Consider the following 12,102-nt stretch of genomic DNA (forward strand, 5'->3'; position numbering starts at 1 on the left):
TCAACATTGGCTTCATGGGAGAAGCCAGAGAGTGGTAGTAGATGGTTGCCTCTCTGATTTGAGGCCTGTAATCAGTGCTGTGCCACAGTGATCACTGCTGAGTCCGTTGTTTGTTATCTATATCAATGATCTGGATGATGATGAGGTAAACTGGATCAGCAGATTTACAGATGACACCAAGACTGGGGGCATAGTGGACAGTGAGGAAGACTATCAAAGTTTCCAACATGATCTGGGCCAGCTGGGAAAATGGGCTGAAGAATAGTAGACAGGATAGGGAGGGCTATGATCTGGGTGTAGATGGATTTGACCAGGATAGCATTGACTAAATGGGCTGAAGGACCTGCTTCTGTGCTGTAGTATTCTATTATTATACTAAATTATCTAATAAATGGGGCCAAGCAGAATCAGACCTGGCATTTGTATCAGTTGATTTGTCTAAGGCCTTTGATTCTGTTGGCTATACAGCCCCCCACACTGGGCTCACATTGAAACTTGCCTCGTTAGCCGGCCCTGCTAACAGCCACAGGACTCAGCAGTAAGAAGGCCACCTTTCATAAACAATAGGCGTCTAGGGTCAGTACGACTTGGGGTTCAACCAAACAGGAACGTTCTGATGTTCCAATTAAAGAAACCTCGATTTAAGTGAATGCTGGGTAAATACTGCCCATACACAATTGTCAGTCAGCAAGAAATAACAGCTAGTACACTGCATAAAATTATAAAGAAGGTATAATTACGTTTGTACAAACTTCAGCTTTATCGAACATTGAGTAGGAAAAATAAAAGCACCCATTACAATTAACCCAGTCCAAATGTGCATATCGTTGGATCTCATCTTGAAGTTGTATTTTTACTCACAATTTGGACCAACGGACAGTCTGCGTGAAAGCACACGCCACATTCTGAGCTTCACTCCACATCCATCTTGAACAAACGGGCTCTCTCTATCAGATTACTGGCCTTTCCTCCTCGGAGCCATTCACCTGCACAAAGCACCTTGTGCAACAGGGATGCTCCTTCCCTTGGCATCCTCAGCCATCTTCCCTGCTGTCCCCTTCGCAACTCCTGCCAAAAAGGCCACAAGCCCCCACCGCTCTCCGTCGCAAATCTCTCTCCACCCAGCTTTCAACAGAACCTTCTCCCAATTCCACCATCCTGATTGGCAGACACAAGATTCTCAGTTGAACATCATAGCCTCTTACCTTTAGCCAAAACCCCAAACATGCTATCAACGGGACACACTGCTTCTACAGAAAGCTACTAAATGAAATACTCTATAGCATTAGCAGTAAAAATCTTAACTAGAGCATTACCGCAGTAAGCTTATTGTTAAAGCTTTGGGCTGGATAAATGTTCTGAGAGCCCATCACAGGCTCCTGCACTCATTGAGATTGGAAAGACCAATACCAGACCCATGCCTAATTTGGGGGAAGGGGGAGGCAAATGGATTAAACAGGGAAATCCACTTTCTCCCCCACATCACTCAGTATTATTTTATGTTCATCAGATAGGGACAGTCTTGTTTACTTCTAGATGCAATATATATTGTATATCCTGCTCTCTTTGGCCTTAGAGGGCATGGCCTTTGGCTGACTCTCAAAACAGCATCTCTAAAAACCTCAAGATCCTTAATCTTTAGTAAAAAGGTGGATCTTGACAAGACTTAAGGATTCCAGTAATATTCCCTCTAAGGTGTCCGTGTGTGTGTGTGTGTGTGTGTGTGCCTGCACACATCTTTTGCCACTGGTGCACGAAGGAATTTAAGTTGCACACAAAAAGCTGTCACTACAGATTTTAGAACTGGCTTATTTATACTGTTTCTATTGAAGAAAATATTGATTCACTGTATTGAATTCCAAAGAAGCAAAGGGTATGAAGCGTTAAAGAGCTGCTAGTTCACTTAAAGTGGAATGGCTTAATGAAACTCCTATACCAAAATCTCATGAGGTCAGGAACGTGCAGCTAAGAGAAATATTTATGTACTGTACATTACAGAAACTGGTATTACCTGCGTGTATTGTTGCGATGCCGAAGTTGCTGGAGAATTTACAGGCGGGAAGAAGTTGAGTGATATTTGGGAACTCGACTTTTTTAAAGCGTCATTTAGCAAGCAAATCACATATGGAAGGTGTGCAAAAGCTCCAACGAGGAAGTCCTCCATTACCTGCTACAGGCCTACTACATATGTTTTATAAGAGTTCTGATGAACGAGAGTAAAACTGATCAAACCCAGAGCAGATCAAAATTCTTGTCCACAGTAGTTTGCTAGCTGTTAAAATGAATACCTCCATATATAAAATTCAGTGTGCATAGGTTGTTGTCACTGGGCAAAAAATTGGACAGCGCAAGATTTTTGAGCACGCTGGTCATTACAAATTAGAGGGAAGATTGCATAGGATATGCAAGAATAAAATATTCCTGTTTAACTTCATCTTTAGTTAACTACTTAACAATGGAAAGTTACATTTTACTGCCTGGATGAGTAGGGAAAATACCCTGGAGATAGGATTGACCCCTGGATAAAATGTTTGAACATAGAACATAGACCAGTACAGCATAGGACAGGCTCTTTGGGCACAGTGTTGGACAGAACAAATTAAATTAGTAATCAAATAGCTAACTAAACTAATCTCCTCTGCCTACACAATGTCCATATCCTTCCATTTTCCTCACATTCATCTGCCTACCTAACCACCTCTTAAAAGTCCCTAATGTTTCTGCCTCTACCATCACCCCAGCCTGTGCATTCCAGGAACCCACCTCCCTCTGTGTAAAAACTTGCCCCTCACATCTCCTTTGAAATAAACCCTTCTCATCTTAAATGCATGCCCTCTGCTATTAGATATCTCAACCCTACGAAAAATATATTGCCATGCATAATCTTATAAACTTCCATCAGATTTCCCCTCTAGTGATTACTGGAATGATAGATTCAAGGGAGAGGGTAATGGGCTGAAGCCTATCCAAAAAGGTAGAAGTATTTAAGACCTACAACATCTCACCAACTCTGTTATTCATTCATTTAAAATGAGGCTCTCCAGAACGTCTCAGTCAAACTTGTCAGGATGAAAAGGAGCTTTATTAATGAAACTTTTACACCTTCTTAAGTGTACAAATGATGCATTTTTATACTCCAAGATTAGGGATGGGGGAATTATCGATTCCCAAATTGGAAACTCCATTTCCCTATCAAACATTAAGATATATAACGATTTTATGAAATCAAAAGACAATGATTGATCGGAGTTTCCAATTTTGTTGGGATGATATCAGATATTATTAATAGACATTATACGTTAGATTGTCTCAATGCCACCAATATTATTGATGTTATTAGAGGTGTTATAGATAGGATAACAGTGCACGGGAAACACAGGAGGATGTTGTGTTTGAATGGTGGAGGGGGCCAAGCCACAGAGGATTGTTGTTCACTACAAAAATGACCCCCAGTCCAATGGCCGAATGAGAGGTTTTACAACTCTGAGACAGTCAAATAGTCCTGTCAGAATAAAAAGCAAGGATAAAAGGTTTTGGGAACCTTGGTTTTCAAGAGATATTGAGGCTTTGGTTAAGAAGAAGAAGGTAGGTCAATGTCTAACCAAAATAGAGTTTTTGAGGAATTTACTGTGAAAGTTGATGAAGGCAAGGCAGTGGAACTTTGGCAAGGACTTTGAGATGTCCCACATAGGAGGCTGGTCAAGGCGTTCAGATACTTTGGTAGTCAGGATGAGGTAGTAAATTGGATTAGACATTGGCTTTGATGGAGGAAGTCCAAGAGTGGTAGTAGATGGTTGCCCCCTGCCTGTGACAAATGATGAGCGGCAGGAATCCATGCTGGGCAAGTTGTTGTATGTCGTCTACATCAATGATCTGGATGATAATGTAGTAAGCTGGATCAGCACATTCGTGAATAACACCTAGGTTTGGGGTGTGGTGGACAGCGAGGAAGACTGTCAAAACTTGCAGCAGGACCTGGACCAGCTGGAAAAAAATGGGCTGAGAAAGGGAGGTGGAATTTAATGCAAACAAGTGTGAGGTGTTGCGCGTTGAGGGCATAAAGCAGGGTTTGACATGATGAGCAGTGGGGCACTGAGGAGTGCCGTGGAACAAAGGGATCTGGAAATACAGATCCAAAAACCCTGCACAGTAGTGTCACATGTAGATAGGTTTGTAAAGAAAGCTTTTGGCGCATTGGCCTTCGCAAGTTGAAATACTGAGTACAGGAGTTGGGTTTTTATGTTGAAGTTGTATAAGAAATTAGTAAGGCCTAATTTGGAGTACTGTGTGCAGTTTTTGTCACCTACATGGAGGAAAGATATCAATAAGATTGAAAGAGTGCAGAGGAAATGTACAAGGATGTTCCCAAGACCGAGGACCTGAGTTATAGGGAAAGGTTGAATAGATTATGAATTTATTCCCTAGAACAGGGATTCCCAGCTTTTTTTATGCCATGGACCAATACTATTAAGCAAAGGGTCTGCAGACCCCAGATTGGGAACTCCTGCCCTAGAGCATGGGACAATGGAGGTTGATTTCATAGAGGTGTACAAAATTATGAGGGATACTACTACTACTACTACATCAACTCAGGCCTAGGGGGCCGGCGTCGGGCACGATGACAGACTCTCCACTTCTCCCTCTCCCTGATCAGTGTGTTCAGTTCATCTACATTAGCCGTGCTGCTGTCTTCTAGGAGCGTGTTGACCATAGTCTTGGGAGGGCACCCAGGGTTCATCCTCCCAAGTCTGGGCTCCCATATGATGACTAGGCTGGCAGGTAGCTCGGGGTGGCGTAGACAGTGCCCTGCTAGTTGCAGTCTTCTCACCTCGATTTTAGTGGTGAGCATCGGTAGGTTGTTATAGAGCTCGATGTTCGTCATGTGCTGTTGTCAACTCTCATCAAGAGCCATCCGGAGCATTCATGTATAGCAACCATCTAGAGACTTTCGCATAGTTTTGGTGAGTGTCCACGCCTCGCATCCGTATGTGAGAATGGACTCTATGACTGCTATGAAAATCCTCTTTTTAAGCCCTCTGGTCAGGTTTGACTTCCAGATTTCCTTCATGTCGTTCATAGCCCTCCATGCCAGTGCCTTCCGTATCTTTATGTCCTTCTCCGAACTCAACATTCTTGACCCGGGGTACTTGTAGTCGAAGACTTTCTTAATGGTATCATTCTTTACGGTCCTCAGAGTACTTTTATCGCAGTTAAACGCCATGTACTCTGTCTTTTTAGTGTTTAGGTGAAGTCCAACTTTATTGAACTCAATTTCCACCTTTGTCAGTAGCTGCTGTGCTTCCTCCATCTGGTCAGAGAGCAGGACTATGAGGGATATAGATAGGGGAATGGCAAGGAGGCTTTTCCACTGAGGTTGGGTAACACTAGAACTAGAGGTCATTGGATAAGCATGAAAGGTGAATTGTGTAAAGGGAATCTAAGGGGAACTTCTTCATTCTAAGGGTGGTTAGAATGTGGAATGAGCTGCCAGTGGAAGTGGTGGATCTGGGTTCGATTTCAGTGTTTCAGAGAAATTTGGATAGGTACATGGATGGAAGGCGTATGGAGGGCTATGGTCTGGTTACAGTTCGAAAGGACTAGGCAAATTCATTGTGTGGTAATGGACTAGTTGAGCCAATGAGCCTGTTTCTGTGCTGTAGTATTCCGTGACTCAATGATATCACAGATTAGATATTCCAGTCAAACTTGTATCCTGCTAGGAATTTACCTGTTAGCTACACCTAATGAGATCTTCTTCTTCGACTATCCATCGATTTCGATGTTGACTGTGCTGGGAGTTTAGTCTCTGCAGGCACGTTTATGGGCCACAAGACCAGCATTGGATCGGCACTGTCTCCCACATCGGTTGCATTTGTGAGTTGACTGGTCTAGCACCAAATGTCTCCGTTCACGACCTGCTTCACATCTCTTCTGCCTTTTCTCCTCGATAGCTGGGACTGACCTCTTGACAATGCAGTGCCAACTTCTTCTATCCAAAGCATCTTTCTCCCAGCTGATGAGATAATCTAATGAGATAAAGAAGTGCAGAAGGTGTGGGTCAGTCAGGGAGAGGCTAAGTCATTGATCTGGCCTGTGCCTCACAGTGAAGCAGCCATGAACTCACCAACATAACAGGAGCTTGGGTTTACACTCAGTGGCCACCTCATCAGGCACAGGATTGGAACCCGGTGTGATCCATCCACCTTAAACTTCAGTGTGTTGTGCATTCAGAGACGCTCTTCCGCACATCACTTTCGAAACACTTGGCGGTTTGAGTAACTGCCACCTTCCCGTCAGCTTGAACCAGTCTGCCCATTCTCCCCTGACCTCTCTCATTAACGGCATTTTCACCCACAGAACCGCTGTTCACTGGATTTTTTGTTTTTCACACCATTCTCCGTAAACTCTAGAGACTTGCGTGTGAAAATCACAGGAGATCAGTAGTTTCTGAGATACTCAAATCACTCTGTCCGGCACCAACAATCATTCCATGTCAAAGTCACTTAGATCATATTTTTCCCCATTCTGATGTTTGGGCTGAGCAGCAAATGAACTTCTTGACCACATCGGCATGCTCTTATGCATTGAGTTGCTGTCACACAATTGGCAATTAGATATTTGCATTTATGAACAGTGTATAGGTGTACCTAATAAAGTGGCCACTGAGTGTGTCTAAAGGTGCCGTGCTGATTTTACCGTTACCAATGACCATAGGTTTCTCAATCAAGATGACTGTTCTTGGATTCAGGCATTGTTTCGAAGGATAGAGGAGCAGCTGTTGAGGATGTTTCTGTTATATTTAAAAATTACTCCAATCCCCTGGGCACCACTTTCATGGAAAAGATCAATGATATAAACACCTTGAAGGGCAATTTTAATTTTGCTAAGGTTGAGTTCTATAGTTTTATAATCAGCAGAAGTACATGGTTTCCTGAAAATAAGTATGATGGATGTTCTCAGCAACAACGTAAAGCAGTATAGCAGAGTGCAGACCCTTCAGCCCACAATGTCATGCTGACCTGTAAAAACATACTCCATGATCAATCTAACCCTTCCTTCCTACAGAGCCAATAATCCTCCATCTCACCTGCCAATCACTATCCTCTGCAGTTCATCCCCTTTCCCTTTCTCCTGTGGTCCATTCTCCTTTCCCATCAAATTCCTGCACCTTCAGCCCTTTGCCTCTGCCACCTATCACCTTGCAGCTTCCAACTTCATTCCTGCTCCTCCACACACCTACCTTCACCCTCACCTGGCTTCATCTTCCACATCCTAATTTGTACATTTTCCCCTCCCCATACCTTCTTATTCTGGTTTCTTCCCACTTCCTTTCCAGGGCTGATGAAAAGTCCTGGCCTGAAACATCGGCTCTATTCCTCTCTACAGATGCTGCCTGACCTGCTGCATTCCTCCAGCATTTTGAGACCTTATGGGACAGTACGATATTTGGGGAGAGGACAAATTACAATGCCAAGCAGGAGCTGGGAAGAGTTAATTGGGAACAGTTGTTGTCGGGCAACTCCATATATGACAAAGCCCAGCTGATCACATTTCAGGACTGCCAATAAAGTAAGGGAAAGTTAATGGCACGGTAACACCATAGGTTCCCTCCTCGTCACACACCATCCTGACATATTACTGGTCTTTCATTGTCACTGGGTTTTATCCAGGAACTCCACCTCCCAGGGTACTGTGGGAGGATTTTCACCAAAAGGCTGCTGTGGTTCACCATGTTCAAGAACAGGAAGGGCAAAGAATGTTGGGCTTGACAACATCAACATCCGGAAATGAATAGGAAAACCAGGAGAGTGACAGTCAAGGAGGGTGAGAGGATTGCTTTCATCCACCAATCCTACATTACTTTAAAAACTGTCGGCAAGGTTTGTCCACTTTCACCAAACCCAAGGTATAACCATGGGTGCATGCATGGACCCCAGTTATGCCAGACTTTTTACCAATTACATGGAACAGCCCATGTTCCAATCCTACACTGGTGATGCTCCACAACTCTTTCTGCACTACATTGACACTGCATTGATGCTGCTTCCTGCACCCACGCTAAGCTCATCAATTTCATCAACTTTGCTGCAATTCCACTCTACCTTTAAATTCATTTGGTCCACCTCTGTCATCTCTCCACTTCCTCAGTTTATCTGTCTCCATTTCTAACTGACATCTGTTACAAACATACTGGCTCAAAGTTATCTTGACTATACTTGCCACCTGTCACTTGTAAAAATGTTGTTCTCTTCTGTTTCTCCATCTCTGCCACATCTTTTCTCAGGATAGGGCTTTCCACTCTAGATCACTGAGATGCCCTCTTTTCATGCAACAGTATTTCCATTCCACCATCCATGCTGCATGTATCCACACCTCCTCTATTTCCCAGCCATCTGCCCTCACCCTATTGTAACAGGGAGAGGATTCCCTTTGTCTTTACTTATGCCTCAGTATCTAACACATCATTCACCATAACTTTTGCCAACTTCAACGGGATCCTACTGCTAAACACATTTCACCCCTCCCACACCCTCCATTGAGATTTACTCTCTATGTGACTCCCTCGTCCATATGTCTCTCCCTTCTGACAATTATCCCTGCAAGTATGACAAAAACTACACCTGCTCCTACATCTCTTCCCTCACCACCATTCAGGGCCCCAGACAGTCCTTCCAGGCAATACAATATCTAAGTAGATAAGTACTCGGAACCAGATGGGATAGACCACCCACTCCCACTCCTTCAGGGTATTATGGAAATCAAGGGAAGGGATTGATGTGCCCTTGGCAATGACCTTTGCATCCTTACTAGCCACAGTGGTAGAACCAGAAGATTGGAGGATGGGAAACATTATTCCTTTGTTCAAGAAAGGTAATAGAAATAATCATGTTAAAAATGGACCAGCAAGTCTTACACCAGCGCTGGACAAATTACTGGAGAGAATTCTTAAGAGACAGGGTCCCTCAGAAGTTAATAGATAAACTGTCTTCATTGGGTCTCTATACCTCTCTTTAACTGGATCTTGGACTTTTTAACAGAAAGACATCAGTCAGTCTGTGTTGGCAGAAACATCTCTAGCTCTGTCACACTGAACAATAGTGCCCCCCACCCCCGGGCTGCATCTTTGCAGCCACTGTTCACACTGATGATACATGACTTGTACTGTCAAATCGTGTTCAAGTTGAATCACCAAGTTAGATGATGATGCAACAATGGTTGACCTCACCAACAACAGGTTGGGGGCCTAACATAAAGGGAGCAGGGGTTGCCCCGAAATTATGGAAAGGGGGAAACGTGTTGGAGTCCTTGTTCAACTGAGTCAAAATCTCTGGCAACTAATCTCAACCTCCCAGCTGTGCACAACTGGCAGAATATAACCCCATGGGAGCCCTACAGGAGATGGTGGTTCAGAAATGATGGAGACTCCAGGTACACAGTGACTCAGGAATCGGGCCCTGTCCACAGGAAAGAGTTTACTATGACCCACAGAATGGAGAGATTCTTGGAGATATTATGTTTGGAGCACCATGTTCCTTAGAGTATATGTAACTGAACATCTCACCTGATTCCTCAATATTGGTCACAGAAGCATAGCAGCTTCTACATTTCCAGGAGTGACTGGGACAAATGAGGTCCTACCCTGCCCCATTCTAACCGACAGACTCCTGGCTACCTGTGTTAAGGAACTGGGCTCACTTGTCATCCAGGGCATCGAGAGCTACATAGATCAGGATTTTATTGAGATGGTCTTACTTAAGGTGCAGGCTGCAGACAGTTGGGCAACTACAAAGAAAGGCAGTGTGGGCAGGCAATGCATGTAACCTGAGGCCATTTCCCTTTAGTCCAGTAAATCCTTGGATAATGTTTGGGGAGGGAGAGGGAGTAGGTGGGACTCAGTGGCATATTCAGAATTACGGTCAGCCCTGAGGCTCCGTAGGGAAGTCAGCACAGGCAGACCAATAACAGAAACTTAATGGAGGAGTGAGTAAACCGGTGAGACTCGTGAATGGTGTGTTGTCTCCCTAGTACCAGGAAGAAGGCTGCCTGAATGACTACAGGACATTGAAAGAGAAGGTCAAGCGACCAGAGGTGAGTTTAGGTTAGATTCTTTTCAATTCCTTGCCCTCATCTGTCATCCAGACATGCCGCACACATAGTTTTACCACCCATCAGTAAGGGAAGTCCCTGTTCAAGAGCTCTTTATGCAGGGGACCTTCCCCTGAGCACTGTGCCTAGGTGTTACACAAGGCAGTGCCGTGCATTACATTTCTGAGCTGGTTCACTGAATGACTGGCCACCTTTCCTTTTTATGATTGGAAGGTGTCAGTGTACCATGTGTATACAGAATGTGAGAGTTTGCAGCTTATATTTGAAAATCTGACCACGTTCTGGCTACACTTCAGCCCCATGCTCCTTACCTACAGTTACGGTGTACGAATGTGAATGGGTTGCGGGGACTCACCTGGTCATTTTCCTCCTGAGCCTGGCCAAGTTTACCAAGCCAGCCCTTCGTGAGCAGTCGAGGGCAGAAGCTAAGCAGACTGCCTGCCACGCTTCCGGGGTTACATCCATGCCCAGGTGTTCCTGGAGAAGGAACAAGTGGTCTCTCTGCACACAGTTGAAGAGTTCTGTGAGCTGGGACCCTCAGGGGCTTGAGTGCCTTGTAGACACTAATAATCACATTTTAATTTGAAACTGTAAGTAGTTATAATTCCTTGATTATTGAATAGTGTTTTTGTTAGTGAACTTTTGGTAAGAAAAATATCAGGTCTATGGCAGAGTCATCTCCCTGAATGTACACTCATCTCTGGAGCAGCTGGGCAGAAAAGGCATTTATGTCAGACTATTGATATTGCTGGCCTCAAATCTCGGAAGGACGCCTATTAGATTACTATAGGATTATAGAACAAGGATAGGAAAGACACCATGTACGACCTCCAGAAAGCAGAAGGCCAAGCCCACCAAAATAATTTCATTTTCTGAGTCACAATTGGAGATATTAACTGCACAGGTCAGATGCCTAGCAAAAAGACAGCATAGCACAAGTCAACAAATGTTAGCATGTAATTACTAAAGGAAGGAAACATTTTGGATGAAGTCAAAATCTCTGGCAACCAATCTCAAAGCTGCAGCTCTATGCAACTGACAGATGTAACCCCGTGAGAGCTCTACATAAGAGAGCAGTCCAGAAAGAATGGAGATTCCAGAATACATAGTGATTCAGGAATTGGGTCCTGTCCACTGGGAAGAGTTCACTATGACCTGCAGAGAGGAGAGATTCTTGGAGATCGGAAGCTGGGCATCAAAAAGCTGGCACACTACAATACTGCTATCAAGATCCATGATGTTCCAGTGTATCAGACAGATGGGAATGAAACTGAGTTACTTACAGGAATAATTTACACTTACAGGAATATTATTTTTAAGTTTAAATGTTTTTAATGTTTCTAGGAGTTCATATACTGACAGTTTCACCTGGTTCCTAAAACACCACCTCTTTAGTCACGACAGCACAACAGCGTCTACATTTCATGGGGTAATTGAGGCAAGAGAGGCCTCGCCTCATTCTAACCACAGGCTCCTGGCTGCCTGTGTTAAGGAACTGGGCTCTGAGATTCACAGATCAGAATTTTATTGAGGTGGCCGTACTTCAGATGCAGGCTGCAGCCAGTTGGGTGACCACCAAGAAAGGCAGCGTGGAGAGGCAATGCATGAACCTTGAGGTCATTCCCCTCAAGAATACCTCTTTGGATACTGTTTGGGGCAGGGAGGGGAGTTGGTGCGCAGCAGCAACATATTCAGCACCGTGGACAGCTCTATGGCGCCGCAGGGAAGTCAGGGCAGACAGACGTTAACGTTCGTCTTTAATGGAGGAGAGAGTAAACCGCCGAGACTCCTGGATGGCGTCTTGTCTCCCAGGTGTCAGCAAGAAGGCTGTCTGAGTGTATACAGAACATTGAGAGGGGAGGCCAAGCGACCAGAGGTGAGTTTAGATTAGATTAGATGTTTTCAATTCCTTGCCGTCGTGTCCATGTTTGTGGACAATACAAGGTAGGTGGAGGGGCAGTTAGAGCTGAGGAAGCAGGGAGACTGATTAGGAGA

General features: G+C 44.4%; 1 pseudogene; it reads left to right on the forward strand.

The window, feature by feature from the left end:
* The window catches only part of LOC140185999 (RISC-loading complex subunit tarbp2-like), a 35,548-nt pseudogene extending 24,106 nt beyond the window's left edge, over nt 1–11,442 (forward strand).
* The last annotated feature ends 660 nt before the right edge of the window (nt 11,443–12,102 follow it).

The sequence above is a fragment of the Mobula birostris genome, chromosome 21, assembly GCF_030028105.1.
Source record: "Mobula birostris isolate sMobBir1 chromosome 21, sMobBir1.hap1, whole genome shotgun sequence".
Lineage (NCBI taxonomy): Eukaryota > Metazoa > Chordata > Chondrichthyes > Myliobatiformes > Myliobatidae > Mobula > Mobula birostris.